We start from the raw sequence: 18,498 nt of genomic DNA on the forward strand, positions 1-18,498 counted from the left end.
TATTGGCCCCCACTCTCTTCTTGCTTGGAGAATTTCTGCTGAGAGGTCTGCTGTTAGTCTGATGGGCTTCCCTTTGTGTGTAACCTGACCTTTCTCTCTGGCTGCCCTTAACATTTTTTCCTTCATTTCCACTTTGGTGAATCTGACAATTATGTGTCTTGGAGTTGCTCTTCTCGAGGAGTATCTTTGTGGCATTCTCTGTATTTCCTGAATTTGAATGTTGGCCTGCCTTACTAGGTTGGGGAAATTCTCCTGGATGATATCCTGCAGAGTGTTTTCCAACTTGGTTCTATTTTCCCTGTCACTTTCAGGCACACCAATCAGATGTAGATTTGGTCTTTTCACATAATCCCATACTTCTTGGAGGATTTGTTCATTTCTTTTTACTCTTTTTTCTCCACACTTCTCTTCTCGCTTCATTTCATTCCTTCTATCTTCAATCGCTGATACTCTTTCTTCCAGTTGATCGAGTCAGTTACTGAAGCTTGTGCATTTGTCACGTAGTTCTCATGTTATGGTTTTCATCTCTATCAGTTCTTTTAAGGTCTTCTCTGCATTGATTATTCTAGTTTTCCATGCATCCATTCTTTTATCAAGGGTTTTAGTTTCTTTGCGCTGGTTACGTAGTTCCTCCTTTAGCTCTGAGAAGTTTGATCGATTGAAGCCGTCTTCTCTCAACTCGTCAAAGTCATTCTCCGTCCAGCTTTGTTCCGTTGCTGGTGATGAGCTGCGTTCCTTTGGAGAGGGATATGCGCTCTGATTTTTGAATTTCCAGCTTTTCTACACTGCTTTTTCCCCATCTTTGTGGTTTTATCTGCCTTTGGTCTCTTTGATGATGGTGACGTACTGATGGGGTTTTGGTGCGGGTGTCCTTTCTGTTTGTTCATTTTCCTTCTAACAGTCAGAACCCTCAGCTGCAGGTCTGTTGGAGTTTGCTTGAGGTCCACTCCAGACCCTGTTTGCCTGGGTATCAGCAGCAGGGGCTCAGTTGGAAATGCAGAAATCACCCATCTTCTGTGTCATTCATGCTGGGAACTGGAGGCTGGAGCTGTTCCTATTCGGCCATCTTGGGTGCCAATCAAAAACAACTTACTCTATTTTTGCAGGTTGCATTATTTTCTGGGAATATTGGATGTGCCCTCTCCTCCCAAATACCCCTTAGAAACTGCTCATGTGAAATTTTAATGTGAAAATTTCTGATAAAATTTATTATGAATTCACAGATAGACAAGAGTATCAGGAATTTCTTTTCTTATTTTTTGAAAAAAAAAAAAATTGTTGGTGAAATGTTTTAGGGGTAGTCAACCAAGACAAAAGCAATAAAATGCTTGGGAATGTCAATTATATGTAGGATAACTATTTGAAAACCATAAAATAGAGTGCTCCTTTAGGAAAACTGCTTCAACCGGAATCAGTCACAATATTCGAAGCTGTATAGACCCAAGTTGTAGTGGCAGCATACTCAGAAGTTAGGAAAATGTTATCTTTAGAGATTTATGTATTCTTGAGTACAAGGAAGAATAAAAATATTTACAAAAGGATATGAGCTATGCTTGGAAATTTTTAAACATTGTTTTAACATTGTTTAGGAGCCTTTAATGTCTAATAAATATCATTTTCTAAAACTAGAAAATGTTTACATTATAAATTTAAAAAAATCAAAATTTTAGTCAGTTGTTTGTTAATTATTCTAATTTTCAGTTAAATGAATTTGTGGATATAAAGATGATATAACACAAAATAACCTCTTATGACTACTTTTAAAAGCTGATGTTTATTGGATTATTTTATTCCCAACAGTTTAATGAGTAAGAATGTTAAAATAAATTATTTTCCCTACCCTTGTAGTGGTAAATCATTATAATGAAATAAAATAATGTATACTACAAAGATATAAAAAAAATTCTGCATTCCTGTGGATCCAATTTTAAAGTGATTCTTGATATGCTCTTACAATGCCACTTCTTTTTATGTAGTTTGTCTTCTGGTATGGATAGCATTATAACTTATACTCCATTATTAGCTACCATAATAAACAATTTCTTAATATACCTAGGAACTGTTTCAATAATTTAAAACTAGGATTTAAAATATTTCCATATATATCAAAAAGTTTTATACTCTTTTATGTAATGAATTAATACAAAATAAGGTAGCCTCTTGTTGATATAATGTGTGATTCCTGGGATATATTGCTTAAACGAACACCCTACTTTGCTTACTTGGCAAGAACTACTACATAAATACTATGCCATTTCTTGGTCATAAAGGTTTCATTATCTTCATTTACATTTCATTCTCATTTGTAACTCACTTATGTATCATTATGAATATGCAGAGATTATGTTTCCTATTTAAGAATCAATCTCTACAGAGAAAACATGAGAGAGGGAATGGAAGAGAAGATAATGCATTCATTTAATGGTAATAATTAAAGTACTATTAATAAACTATCTCATCCCCAATGTAGGAAGGAATATTGAAATATTCGTGTTGCTATTTAACTGGGGGGGGGAGTTTTTGCACAATGGAGAATAAAAATGCATGTAAATACTTCCAAGTTCTGATAAATACTGTAATTCTATTCCTGCAAAATTATACTCTTTGGGGTCCCCAAACTTTCTTTTCTCCACAGATATTTTGTGTCCTATAAGACAGAATGTATCATATGAGGAAGTTCCCTCAAAGGCTCTTTTGAATCTCATTCATAGCAATAAATTTATAGCTGTCAATTCTTTGGACTTATTGACAAAATATTAAATTCCTGGACTGAACATCTTTCAATTTCAAATCTAGTGAATTACCATTTGACAGAGAATTTTCCCTTCTTAGATTTTATATATACATATATGTAGGTATGTATGTATATATACACACATATATATATGTCTTCTGTTTGAAGGCATCAGAGAAATGCTAAGGCAACCAAGCATCGGAGAGCCAAGATTATAGATTTAAAGGAATCAAAGACTGGGAAACTCACATTGTGCAGGCCACCTTTCTCATAAGTGGTACCTGTTGATACTTGACAAAGATGGAAAGGCTAAAGACATGGGAATGGGCCCACAGATAAGAATCTGAGCAGCCAGCCATACCTCTGGCAACTTCACAGGGCTAGGGAGACAAAAATTAGAGTCTAAAGTCTAGGACTGCCAATATAGTTAGGACTTAAGGGACTAGGTCCAGAGGGAAGGAAGATGTGGAGAACTGAGCTTCATACTTGGTGGTTTTCCTCAAAATACATTTTCCAAATATATAAATCACACAGGGAAAATTGCTGAGAAGGTAAGCAGAAAGCTTTGGAAAAGCAGAATGAGATTTCTGTAGTCTCGCCATGCTGCAAAAACAAACAAACAAACAAACAAACAAACAAAAAACATTGATTAGAATCTTCCAAGTAGAAGGGACCCTAGTAAACAACCTAGGAACTCAGTTGAAATCCAGAGTATTATGTAATACACAAGAGGATAATGTGAAGCAAGGATAGACACAGTTTTTACAAAAAATATAATCTAGCCTGGTTCCAACATAGCCCCTGGTTTGATTGCGGTAATCTGACCTCACTTTCTCTCTCTAATCATCAAGATCCTCAATAATTTTTCATGTAAAATGTCTTATATTCAATCAGAATTTACCAGGTATGCAAAAAACAAAAGGTCAAAAGCAAAGATGGAAAAAATAATAGAAAAAGATACAGAGATTATCTTTATCACCAGCATAACCTCAACATGAAAATCTGATGAGATATTACTTTGAGTTACTTGATGTTACTCAAAATTATAGGACATTTCAGGGCTGCAAAAAAATCTAAACAAAATATCTCATGTCAAAGGTGGTCATTCTAATAATATAAGGTTGATTTAACATCACAATTCCATTAGTGTAATCTGCCACATAATGAAATGAGAGAAAAGACGCAGAAAATATGATTTGATGAAATTTACAATCCATTCAAGATAGAAACTCCTTGGCAAACTTGAAACAAAAAGAAACATCTTTAATCTGATTAAAAATAAAAAAACAAAACTTAGAGCAAACATTATACTTCACTGTGCAATATTAATACCTTCCCCTAAGACCAGAAACAAGATAAGAATGCCTGGCATTATCACTTCTCTTCACATTTTAGTGGAAGTTTTAACCACGCAGCAAAATTCCCACATGTTGTGGGAGGGACCTGGTGGGAGATAATCGAATCATGGGCATGGTTTCCCCCATACTGTTCTCGTGGTAATGATTAAGTCTCATGAGATCTGATGGTTTTATGAGGTGTTTCCCCTTTTGCTTGGCTCTCATTTTCTTGTCTGCCGCCATGTAAGACATGCCTGTTGCCTTCTGTCATGACTGTGAGGCCTCCCCAGCCACGTGGAACTGTGACTCCATTAACTCTCTTTTTCTTTATAAATTACCCAGTTTCAGGTGTGTCTTTATCAGCAGCGTGGAAATTGACTAATATATCATTATTCATAGATAAAATTATCTTCCTGGGAACAATTTCTCCACAATGACAGAGCAACAACAACAACAAAAAACACAAGCCAAACATGGAAAAAAATGGTCATAATGAGTCAACAGAGGGGAAATTTTGAAAGAGAAATGTTAACTATAAAAAAAGAAAAATGAAAATTCTAGAACTGAAAAGTATAATAAATGAATAAAAATGTTTACAGTATGATCTTAACAACAAAGTATAGATGGTAAATGTTAGTTAAGGGCAGATAGATCTTCTCTAATCTGAAGATAATTTCTTTTTGACAAAATTTTTTAAATAATTGAGGATTCAGAAATATGGGAGAAGTAGCAAATGATGTAAAATATGTAACATTTGAGTCAGAAATATTGGAAAGGAGGGAAGGACTGACCAAAAAAATTTGAAGAAATAATGAATGAAACTTGCAGCCATTAGAAATAATAAGATCATGTCCTTTGCAGAGACGTGGTTGGATCTGGAGGCCATGATCCTTAGCAAACAAACCAAATATTGCATGTTCTCACTTATAAGTTGGAGCTAAATGATGAGAACACATAGACACTTAGAAGGAAACAACACACAATAGGGCCTACGGAAGAGTGGAGGCTGGGAGAAAGGAGAGGATTAGGAAAAATAACTTATGGGTACTAGGTTGAATACTTGCATGCTGAAATAATCTGTACAAAAAACCCCATGACACATTTAGCTATGGAACAAGTCTGCACATGTACTCATACATTTAAAATAAAAGTTAAAAAATGAAAACAAAATTATCAAATTTGATGAAATCAAAATCTACTTACAGTTCCAAGACATTCAGTATACCCTAAGCAAGAGATCAAAGTATATCATACCTAAGCACATCATATTCAGCCTGCTGGAAATAGGAATTAAAGAGAAAACATGGAAAGTAACCAGAAGAAGGAAAGGCACATTAAATAGAGGGCAATTATAATATAAATAAGATATCATTGCTCCCTTGCCATAAGCAATAGAGACTAGAATGAAAATTCTTCAAAAACATAAAAGATGTAAAGACATTTTAAATAAAAAGATGAGATAATTTATCTTTAGCAGACAATGCAATATAAGAAACACAAAGGGGAAAATATTTTTTTTGTTTGTCGAATTGAACCATGGAAAAATTACCAGAATTTGGAAAAAACCACTCATAATCTTAAGAAAAGAGTGATTACATACCCAAAAAAAAAAAAAAAAAAAAATGCGAAATAAAGTGTGAAATGTTAAAAATCTGTTTTTTTTTTTTCTTTTGTAATTTACTTAAAAAACAGCTAATGGTTTAAAAAATAATATAACAGAGTTCATGTGGTAAGTAGAAACAAAAGACATGACAAATAGCACAAAGGGCAAAGGGGAGGGTGAATAAAATTATGCTATTTCAGTGTTATATTTGTGAAATATTAAGTGAGAAATACAAAGGGTAGAGTATGAAGTGTCAGATGTGAAGTATGGAGTGGTAAAAGTGTGAAGTGCTGAAACATTTACCAATATGTGCATTGACAAAATAAGGATGTATAGCTTAGCCCAAGAGCAACCACTAAGAAAATAAAAAGGTAGGGAAGTCAATAGAGAAAATGCAATAAACTTTAAAAATTATTTTATTCAAAAGAATGAAGGAAAAATAGAAGAACAAAGAAAACCCATAAAGGACAATGGAAAATGAATAGTAACATGTGGAACTGAATCCTAATCTCATAAAAATACATTAAATATAAATAACTTAAACACTACACATAAAAGATAGTGTCCGAAAGCATTTTTTAAAAAAGAAGGGCCCAGTTATATCTCTCCTGCAAAAGATGCACTTTAAACATAAATACAAAAGTAAGCTGAAATCAAGCGATTGGAAAAATAAATAACGTGCCAATGGGAAGCATAAAAACATATACTATATTCTTATAATAAAGTAAACTAGAGAAAAGAAAATGTTATTAAGAAAATTACAAAGAAGGAAAAATATTTACTATTCATTAAGTGGAAGTGGATTATTATTGAGGTCTTCATCTTTTTCATCTTCATGCTGAGTAGGCTAAGGAGGAGGAAGAAGAGGAGAGGTTAGTCTTGTGTCTCTGGGATGGCAGAGGTGGAAGAAAATCCATGTATAAGTGGACCCACAAAGTTCAGACCCAGACTGTTCAAGAGTTAACTATATACAGAAAAGACCCAAGTATTGGGAAGAAAATTAATACACTTCTGAATAATCCATGGGTCAAAGAAGAAATTATAAGGGGACTTATAATATTCTGAACTGAGTAATAATTATATGAATATTTGTGGAATATAGCCAAAGCAGTGCTTAAAGGGAAATTTATCGCTTTGAATTAATATACAGATGGTCCCCAACTTATGATTCAACTTACAATATTTTACTTTATGATGGTGCAAATGTGTTATACATTCAGTAGAAACTGTACTTGAAATTTTGAATTTTGATCTTTTCCGAGGCTAGTAATATGTGGTATAATACTATCTCCTCATGCTGGGCAGTGAATAGTTTCCAGTCAGCTAAGCAATCATGAGGATAAATAACCAATACTCGATGTCTTTCTGAAGAACACTATGCCTGCTAAATCAATATGTCAGTGTCTCAGTGCCTTCTACCAACTGTTCTGAAGTTTCATCAGAAGAGAAAGAAATTGATAACCCAGCCATTGTAGCATCCTTGTCATCCAGCAATAGATTTTAGTTTAATGTCTCAAGCTTTCTTTAAGTCCAGCGGACTTTGAACTCTGTAAATTAATGGTAAGCACCTATACAAACATTCTGTTTTTCACTTTCAGTACAGTATTCAATAAATCACATGAAATATTTAAAAATTATTTAAGATTTATTATAAAGTAGGCTTGATGTTAGATGATTTTGCCCAACTGTAGGCTAATGTAAGTGTTCTGAGCATGTTTAAGATAGGCTAAGCTAAGCTATGATGTTCTGTTGTTTAGATCTATTAAATGCATTATCAACTTAAAATATTTTCAAGTTACAATGAGTTTATCAGAACATAACCTCAACATTAAGTCAGGGAGGATCTCTATTTCTTAGTTTGTTCTGTGCTGCTATAACAAGACTGCAGACCAGGTAATTTATAATGACTAGAAATATATTGGTTCACAGTTCTGGAGGTTGGGATATTTGGCATCAATGTGCCAGCATCTGGCAAGGGCCTTCTTACCATGTCATCACATGGTGGTGGGTGGAATGGCAGATGAAGAATAAGCAAACTTCCAGCATCAAGCCCTTTATAATGGCATTAATTCATTCATTGCATCAGGCAGTAAGTTTCAACATGAGTTTTGGAGAGAACAAAAACATTCAAACCATAGCAATGTATTAGAGGTTAAAAGAAATGACCTGAGTATCCATTTGAAGCAGTGAAATAATAAAATAGAAACAGATATTAATAAAATAGATAACAGAGAAATTAAAGCTAAGAGATGTTCTTTGAAAAGTTTAAAAATTCATACACTTCTAGCAAGATTAATCAAGCAAAAAAGAGGGGGAAAATAATATTTCAATATCAGAAATAAGAGGTAACATAACTACAAATTTCACAGGTATTAAAATGTTAATAGAAAACATTATAAACAATTTCATGTGAATAAATTTGATAACTGAGATGAAATGGTCATATTCCTTGAAAAATACAACTAATCCAAACTGAGTGAAAAAATATAAATTTGAATTCATAATCAAAATATTTCCCAATAAAACAATTTAGCCCCATATATTCTTACTACTGTGTTAACCAACACTTAGGGAAGAAATAAAACTAATTTTACTCAAAATATATTTAAAACAGAGAAGAAAAGATTACTTCCAAACTAATTTTATGAGGAAGCCTAACCATGAAATAAAATCTTGACAAAATTTCACAAGACAATAAAATTACAGGCCAATATTCTGCATGAAGATGCAAAATCATTTAAAATTTTAGAAAATAAAATCGAGCAATATATAAACAGTTAAGAAATCATGACCAAAAGGGATTCATCTAAAAAATGCAAGCTTAGTTCAAGCTCTGAAAATAAATCAGCCTAACTCAAAATTCAGCAAACTAATCATATAATCATTTCAATCTTGCAGGAAAAGAGTGATACAATTTGATATCCTATTTGATAAAAGTTCTCAAAAAGTTATGAAATGAAACTTCCTCAACTTGAGAAAGTGACTCTATAAAATATTCTACAGTTAACATCATACTTAAGGATAAAAGACTGATTATTTTTAACTTTTAAGTTCAGGGGTACATGTGCAGGTTTGTTACATAAGTAAATATGTGTCATGGGGGTTTGCTGCACAGAGTATTTCATCACCCAGGTATTAAACCTAGTACCCAGTAGTTATTTTTCCTGATTCTCTCCCTCCTCCTGCCCTCTACCCTTCAATAGGCCCCACTGTGTGTTGTTCTCCTCTCTGTCCATGTGTTTTCATCATGTAGCTTCCACTCATAAGTGAGACCATGTGATATTTAGTTTTCTGTCCCTGCGTTAGTTTGCTAGGCATCCAGCTCCATCCATGTTCTGGCAAAGGACATAATTTTGTTCTTGTTTATGGCTGCATAGTATTAAATGCTGTATATGTACCACATTTTCTTTATCCAGTCTATCATTGATGGGCATTTAGGTTGATTCTATGTCTTCGCTATTGTGAATAGTGCCGCAATGAACATACAGATGCATGTGTCTTTATAATAGAGGATTTATATTTCTTTGGATATATACCCAGTAGTGGGATTTCTGTGTCAAATGGTATTTCTGTCTTTAGTTCTTGGAGGAATTGCCGTAGCACTTTCCACAATGGCTGAACTAATTTAAACTTCCACTAACAGTATAGCATTCCTTTTTATCCACAACCTTGCCTGCATCTGTTATTTTTTAAACTTTTTAGTAATAGCCATTCTGACTGCTGTGAGATGGTATCTCATTGTGGTTTTGATTTGTATTTCTCTAATAATAAGTGACGCTGAGCTTTTTTCATATGATTGTTGGCTGCACATATGTCTTCTTTTGAAAAGTGTCCGTTCATGTCGTTTGCCCGCTTTTTAATGGGTTATTTTTGTTTCTTATAAATATGTTTAAGTTCCTTATAGATGCTGGATATTAGACCTTCATTGGATGCATAGTTTGGAAAATTTTCTCCCATTCTGTAGGTTGTCTGTTTACGCTGTTGATAGTTTCTTTTGCTGTGCAGAAGGTCTTTAGTTTAATTAGATCCAATTTGTCAATGTTTGCTTTTGTTGCAATTAGTTTTGCCATCTTCATCATGAAATCTTTGCCTGTGCCTATATTCTGAATGGTATCTCCTAGGTTGTCTTCCAGGGTTTTTATGGTTTGGGGTTTTAAATTTGAGTCTTTATTCACCTTGAGTTAATTTTTGTACATGGTATAAGTTAAATTTTGTACATGTACAATCTTCTGTATATGGGTAGCCAGTTATTCCAGCACCATTTATTGAATGGCATATCCTTTCCCAATTGCTTGTTTTTGTCAAGTCTATAGAAGATCAGATAGTTGTAGGTATCAGTTCTTATTTCTGGGTTCTCTCTTCTGTTCCATTGGTTTATGTGTCTGTTTTGTACCAGTACCGTGCTGTTTTGGTTATCTTACATTTGAGAAAAATAAAAAAAAAAAAAGGATGTTCATCCTTGCCACTTCTCTTCTAAATTGTACTCGAGGTCCTAGAAAGTATAGTAAAACAAAGAAAAAAATAATAAAAGTTAGAAACTTTGAAAAGAAGAAATAAAGCTGTCTCTATTCAGAGATGATATGATAATGTTCAGAGAAAATCCTTTAAAATTACCAAAAAACCCTACTAGAATTAATAGGTAAATTTAGTAAAAATCACAGAATAAACACTAATATACAATAAATAGTATTTACATTCACTAGCAAGAAATAATGGGGACAAAGTTATGAAATAAAATTGAAACTCAAAAAGAAATGTCATGTCTAGTGGCGTCAAAGTCCAAAATATTTTGGAACAAATTTAACAAAAATATGCAGAGTTTTTATACTGAAAACTGAAAACATTTCTCAGAGAACGTATGTGAGACATAAATAAATGCTGAGATTTACTTTGTTCGAGTTTAGTAGAAGATTCAACATTGTTAACTAATTCATTCTCCCACAAAAAGTCTATGTAGATTTAACACAGTCCCAATCAAAATGTAAGCTGACATATTTGTAGAATTTGTAAAAGGATAGACATAGAAGAGTCAACAAAGTTTTGAAAGAGAATAAAGTTAAAGCCATCACATTTTCTAATTTGAAGATCTCTATAAAGCTAAAGTTAAAGTAATCTTGATACATATTATTGGCAGAAAGACACAGAGTGTCAGTGAAGCAGAACAGAATCCAGAAGTAAAACGATGTATGGTTCATTAAATTTTACCCAACCACCAATAAGTTAGAGATAAAATGAGTCTTTTCCATAAATGATGCTGGAATGTCTGTATAGCCATATGAAAAAAATAAAACATGTACCCCATCTCACATTCTACATAAATATTAATTTGAAATAGGTCATTGGTGAATAGATTATTTTTATTACCTAAAAATAAAAGGTAAAACTGTAACATTCCATAAGAAAATGCAGGGGAAAATCTTCATACATTGGAGTATGCAAAGATTTTTTTGGGGTGGGTAAGAAAAACAAAGCACTAAGCAAAAAAGAAAACATAAATTGAACTTCCTCAAAATTAAAATCCTCTGTTTCTTCAAAAGTCACTAAAGAAAACCCAAAGGCTGTTTACTACCTGGGAAAATATATTTACTCTACGTGTGCATGTATCTAACAAGGACTTCTATGCAGACAATATGAAGAGTTCTTAACAACTCAACAATATGAAGGCAAACAACCCAATAAAAGAGGGCCAAAATTGAAAAGAACATCTCACAAGAGAAGATTTAAAAAATCACCAGTAGATTTTTAGAGTTTAAAGTCACTTTGAAAATGTTCAGCATAATTACTCATCAAGAAATGCAAACTAAAACCACAACAAAACACAAATTTGCACAATTGGAATGGCTAACATTAAAAAATTGTCACTACCAAATGTTGGCAGGAGTGTGGAGTACTTATGACTCATATATTGCTGTTGAGTGTCAAAAATGTTAAAATCACTTTGGAAAAGAGGCTAGAATTTTCTTGTAAAATTAAATATACTCTTATCATATGATACGCTTAATGAAGATAACCACAAAAAGACTTGCATGTGAATGCTCATAACAGCATTATTCTTAACACAAAAAAAATGGAAACAACTTTAAAGTTCATCAATAGGTGAGTGGATGATAAACAACTTGTGGTATGTATCTATATAAAGGAATACTACTCAGCTATATGAAGAAATGAATTACTGATATGCATAAAAACATAGATTAACTAAAAACTTTAATTATAATAAAAGAAGTAGATACAAAAGAGTACATACTGTATTATTACATTTATGTAAAGTCTAACATTAAGCAGCACTATTCTACATTGACCTAAATCAGGTCATGGTTTCCTGCAGTGGGTGTTGAGGGCATTGACTAAAAAGGGGCACAAAGGAATTTTCGAGAGTGATAGATATGTTCCCATTTTGTATTGATATGATAATCACACAGATGTATAAATTTGTTATCAACATCGCTTTAAATGTGTGCATTTTATTGTATCTAAATTGTACTTCATTAAAATTGATTGAGAATTACATTTCAAAAATTACAATAATTGAACTGACAAAACATACTGACTAAAAATTGTTCAAGTGACGTTATCAAGTGTTGGTGACCATGTGAGGCAGTTTGAATTATCCTACAAAGCTGGTGAGTAAATTGATAAAATCACTCCAGAAAAGAATTTGATAGTATCTACTTTGCCCAATCTTTTTCATACCCTAAGACCCAGTAGTTCTACTTCAAAGTGAATGCCCCCCAAAATGCACAAGAATGTTTACAGCAGGACTGTTTGTAAAAGCCAAAAAAGTGTAAACAATCCAAATGTTCATGTATAGGAGAACGGATAAACAAATTACAATGGAATGGTGTTACACAGCATTGAAAATAAGCCATCGGTACACATACTGTAGATACCCCTCAAAAAAAAAAAATCAGTATTTAGTTGAAGAAGTCAAATCCCTCCAGAAGAGAATATACTATATAATTCTGTGATGCAACTATATGCTGTTGGAAGTCACGATAATGGTTTACTTGGTGGAGATAGTGACTGATAGTGACGTGGAGGGATTTGTGCTGATAATATTCAAGTTTTGGGGTCTTGGTCACCTAGTATGTTCACTTTGTGAAAATTAGCCAAGTTTTATTGTTGTATTCATGTACTTATCTATGTTACATTTCAATAAAAATCTTAGAGTATCTATCGACTGAATGAAAAGTAAAATGTTCAATCTTCTAGCTATCCTGTATATTTCTGCAAATTCTATTATGTTTAGGAGAGACCCATGGGCCCCGGGACCTTCAAGAAGTCATAGAACTTATGGAATTCCTTCTTTGTACTCAATGCTGCACGGGGGGAGAAAATTTTAAAGCAAAACAAAACAAAATGAGACAAACTTTATTCCAAAGATAGTAACAAATTTTATTGGAAGACAAAACTGACTTAAATTTTTTTGTCTTTCAAAAAAAAGACAAACTTTCTTCCCAAGATAGTAACTGATTTTTTGAAAGACAAAACTGACTCAAGTATCTTTAACAATTGTTAATGGTGTCCAAAAGGCAGCAAAAGAAATACCATATTTAAATGAGATTATATGTACTTCCCAAGGAGCAAATAACAATAGCCATCATTATTTCAACTTTACATTTTAGAAAATAACCTCAAAGTACTCTGTAGTTAAATCTTCCAACCAGCGTTTATTATCCACAACAGTTATGACAAGTTAGGAGCATGCCCAATGAAGACACTGGGACTTGAAGTACTGAGTGACTTCACACACACTCACACACATATATACATACATATGCATGCACAAATGTAAGTAATGCATAGGGTTCCCAGTGTCAAAAAATAGCATATCAATTTTTAAAAGTTAGAGTAATACCATCATCTTATTCCCTTTTCTGGTTGTTGCAAGGATTTCCTGGATATTAATAATTTTAGTGAAAATCTTGTAATAATCCCCACTACATGCTAATTCTTACCATTAAATCTTAGCCTTCACAGTAGCCCAAATCCAGCATAACTCAAATGTTAACTTTGATGTAAATATTATGCTTTTCAATAAAGCTTTATGATACTTCTAATTAACCATATGTGCAGCTTAGTGGCTACAGACCTACTTTATGGACTTCATCATAATGAAAACTCAGATGTTGCTGTTTGTTTATTAAATTGATATTTGCAGAAATACTTTTTGAGGCACTCAAAAGACTGCAAAGGTTTGTAGATTTGATTTACACCCACCTACACCTCCAAAGAGATGTGATGCAGCTGCAAACTTTAGTACATTATAAATTTGGAAAATCTTCCAACCAGCATTTTTTAGAATATGCTCTGTGTAATATTAGCTCCACAGGAGGATAAAAAGTATAATAAAGGAGAAAAAAGAAATATCTTTTAAATTTTATAATTAAAATTATTCCACAGGTTTAATTGGCTACCCTGATTTCTTTAACATAGGTCTTCATAATGAAATGTACATTGTGACTATGATGGGTACAGGACATGTTATGTTTCTCATATATACTTGGTCACTGAAAACAGCTTTTATTATTATTTTTTAACTTTTATTTAAGGCTCAGGGGGACATGTGAAGCTTTGTTACATAAGTGAACTCATGTCACTTGGGTTTATTGTACAGATTATTTCATCACTCAAGTATTTAGTTCAGTATCCAATAGTTATCATTTCTGCTCATCTCCCTGCTCTCACCTTCTACCCTGAAGTAGACCCCAGTGTCTGTTGCTCCCTTCTTTGTGTTCATGAGTTCTCATTACTTAGCTCCCAATTATATGTGAGAACATATGGCATTTTGATTTCTGTTCCTGCATTATTTTGCTAAGGATAATAGTCTCCAGCTCCATCCACGTTCCCTCAAAAGACATTATCTCATTCGTTTTTATGGCTGTATAGTATTCCATGGTGTATATGTACCACATTTACTTTATCCAACCTGTCATTGATGGACATTTAGGTTGATTCCATGTCTTTGCTATAATGAATAGTGCTGCAATGAACATTTGCATGCATGTGACTTTATAGTAGAATGATTTATATTCCTCTGAGTATATACCCAGTAATGGTATTGCTAGGATGAATGGTAGTTCTGCTTTTAGTTCTTAGAAGAATCACTATACTGCTTTCCACAATGACTGAACTAACTTACACTCCCACCAACAGTGTATAAGTGTTCCCTTTTCTTTACAACCTTACGAACATCGATTTTTTTTTTTTTTTTTTTTTTTTTTTTTTTTTTTTTTTTTACTTTTTAATAGTCATTCTGACTGGTATGAGATGGTATTTCATTGTGGTTTTGATTTGCATTTCTCTAATGATCAGTGGAGGGGTTCAAGCGATTATCCTGCCTTAGCCTCCCGAGTAGATGGGATTACAGGAATGTGCCACCATGCCTGGCTAATTTGTATTTTTAGTAGAGATGGGATTTCACCATGTTGTCCCAACTGATCCCAAACTCCTGACCTCAGGTGATCTACCTTCCTTGGCCTCCCAAAGTGCTGGGATTATAGTTGAGAGCCACTGCACCCAGCCAATAATTATACATCTTTATGAGGTACATGTGATATTTTGATACATGCATACAATGTGTAATGATCAAATCAAGGTATTTAGAATATCCATCACCTCAAAGGTTTATCATATGTTTGTGTTGGAAACGTTTCAAATTTTCTTTTCTAGCTATCTTGAAATATACAATAAATTATTGTTAACTATAGTCACCTTATTGTGCTATCAAACACTAGAACTTACTTCTTCTATCTAACTGTATATCTGTACCCATTAGCCAGCCTCTCTTCATTCTCTCCCCACAACTTCCCAGTGGTGGTAACTTCTCAGTCTCAAGTAACTATCATTCTACTCTCTACTCTCATGAGTTCAACTTTCTTAGTTTCCACATAGGAGTGAGAATGTGCAATGTTTGTCTTCCTTTGCCTGGCTTATTTACTAAACAATGACCTCTAGTTCCATCCACGTTGCTGCAAATAAACTACTTTTAATTTTAAATGCAGCTGCTCTTGGATCTCTCCTGATGTCTGGTCAGGACTGCAACTAACAGGCAAAATAGGGCTGGTCTTCCAGAGCTGTTCTCATGAGGCATACCATTTTATGGTATGGCAGAGGAGAAAGGAAATGTAACTTTTGAAACCTTCTGACTTTGTTGTACCAAGGCTTTCTTCTCCAGACCCCTGCCACTACCACCAAATAACTCTTCAGTCAAGATCTTCATGCCCAGGACACAAAGCTGTGCCTTCTCTCACCAGTCTTAAGTTGGCTTTCATTTTAATCCTTAGCTTTACTGTCTTCTCTTTTTCTCAAGGCATTGTGACTGTATGATTTAGTGAGCGTCACTGGACAAACATATGTGGAAGAGGCCACAGTGTGGAAATGGTATCAAAAGTACTAGCAGAGAGCATTAAAACAATTACCTGTGATATGAAATTACAAGTGTTAAGCCAGTTTGAGGTCAGTGAAAATCTCCATCATAATTCAAAGGCTTTGGGGCTTACTATTGCTCTGTGGGATATTGTGATAACAAAAACATAATACAAGCCTAAGGACCTTTAAATGCTATTAATTAGATTTGCCATAAAAGGATTGTGAAATTAGAGTTATTGTGCCCTCAATTATAATTTAATTACATTAAGATGACACAATTTTGTTTTACAGTGAAGGTTCCAGACAGTCAATAGAAAGCAATGCTTTTCCACATACAAAAATTTCTTGTATAACAATATGTTAGGAAAGTATGACATTCTGTATAAAGGACTAAATCTGATTACATGTGCTACACACAATCACATGCAAAGACAGAAATGTTTTTGACATGTGAAGGGATATGTGAAATTAGATTGTTATCCTTTTCTAAGAAAGCTTTTATGCAATTAAATTTTAAAAGTGAATAATATAATTTTAATGTGATTAATTACACCTTACAAACATCTTATAAAATTCATTATAAAAGCAAAAGGTAAAATTATAACTCCTCAGTGATTACCTTCTAAAACTGTTAATAAACATTTCCAATACAGGCTTCTGTTTGGAAAATATTTTGATTGCTTAAAATTGTCACAGCTTAAAAAAATTGCTCTATGGCTGATACTTTGGTAATCTTTAATGTACACCTGTCAGCTTTAGCTAGAAATAGTAAAGCAAACTAAGTAAGGTACTATATAAGTGTGATAGCATAAAGGCAATGCTAGAACAATAAAAATATCCTTAATGTCAAAAGAGGTACTCAGTTTTGGAAGGAAGGAAAGGGAGAGAGAGAAAGAAAGAAAGAAAAAGGGAAGGAAGGGGAGGGAAGGGAAGGGAGAGAAAGAAGAGGGAGGGAAGGAAGGAAGGGAAGGAAGAAGAAAGGCAAGAAATGGAAAGAGAGAGAAGGAAGGAAGGACTTATTTATTTATAAAAATTTCGCATATAACAAAAAGTTATATCTCCAGTCAGCAGGAAGAAGATGGGCTTTTAAATGAGTGATGGTGGAACACTGTATAGCTGTTTGGAAAGAGATGGAACTGCCTGAGTGCCTCATGTCTTACATCTTAAATTACAAATGGACCAAGATATAAAAAAAAAAAAAAAAAAAAAAAAAGGTAAAACAAAAAAAAAAAAAAAGGTTAAACCATAAAAACTACAGCAACATTTGAGTGCATATATTTATAATCTGGAGTGAATGTATTTCTGACTAGAATATATAAAATTGAGAGGCAAAAGGAAAGATGAATACATTCTATATCTATTTTAAAATAGTTTTGTATGACGAAAGGAAACCAACAAAGTAAAAAGCAAATACCAAGCAGTAAAAATATTTGCAACATATGCCACAGAGGGCTAATGTCTCTAATACACAATGAGTTCCTAGAGATTGTGAAGAGGAAAGCCAAGAAACTAGTAAAAACTTGTGCAAACATGATGAACAGGCAATTCATAGGAGAAAAAATAAAAATGGCTATTAAACATATGACGATGTTTTCAACCTAACATATAATAAGCAAAAATAAATTCAAACTTTATCAGAATAGCATTTCTTACATATTAGATTAGCAGATATCCAAGAATTTGACAATATACTTGGCTAGTGAGACTACAGAGTGACACACGCTCTCATGAATTTCTGGTCAAAATGCAAAATATTACCACCCCTCTGTAAATCTGGCAAAATCTAGCAAACTTGCATGTGGGTTTATTCTTTAATACAAAACTCACTTATATGACTATATCTCAAAAAGACACCAGAAAAACTACTAAGGAAGTAGGTAGTTAATTGCAGCATTATTTGCAATAGCAAAATACAGGAAATAACCTCAACATCTTTTAAGAGGATACTGTTTAAGTAAATCATGATATGGTCCTTACAGTGGGATACTATGTAATCATACAAGGAAATATGGATGGTTTCTATGTAATTGCTCTCCAGAATATATCATTAAGTGATAAGAACAAGAGGCAGAAAGTGGGGAGAATACAAATACACAAATAATCTGTATAGTTGTATTGTCAGTGTGTCCTATGACTATGATAACCAGACATACTGTCCTCCTAATACTATATGTTACGAAGAACAGAGAACCACCAATGAAATATAATATTCTTGTCCAACATGAACCTGAATTCAATCAAGCCTTTAGTACTAATATCCAGTGCATATTACATGCCTAGAATAGAAAGCTACAAAATTATTGACCTGAATTCTTCAAAATCTAATATAAAAACAATAAGAGAAAATTCCATTATAGATTATAGAGATCCAAGAGTCATAAGAACCTTGTTTGAATCTCAGAACAACCAGTTTAAGACATTTTAAGACAATTAGTGAAATTTTAAAATGAAAC

The sequence above is a fragment of the Rhinopithecus bieti genome, unplaced genomic scaffold (genome assembly GCF_001698545.2).
Source record: "Rhinopithecus bieti isolate Rb0 unplaced genomic scaffold, ASM169854v2 scaffold_14215, whole genome shotgun sequence".
Lineage (NCBI taxonomy): Eukaryota > Metazoa > Chordata > Mammalia > Primates > Cercopithecidae > Rhinopithecus > Rhinopithecus bieti.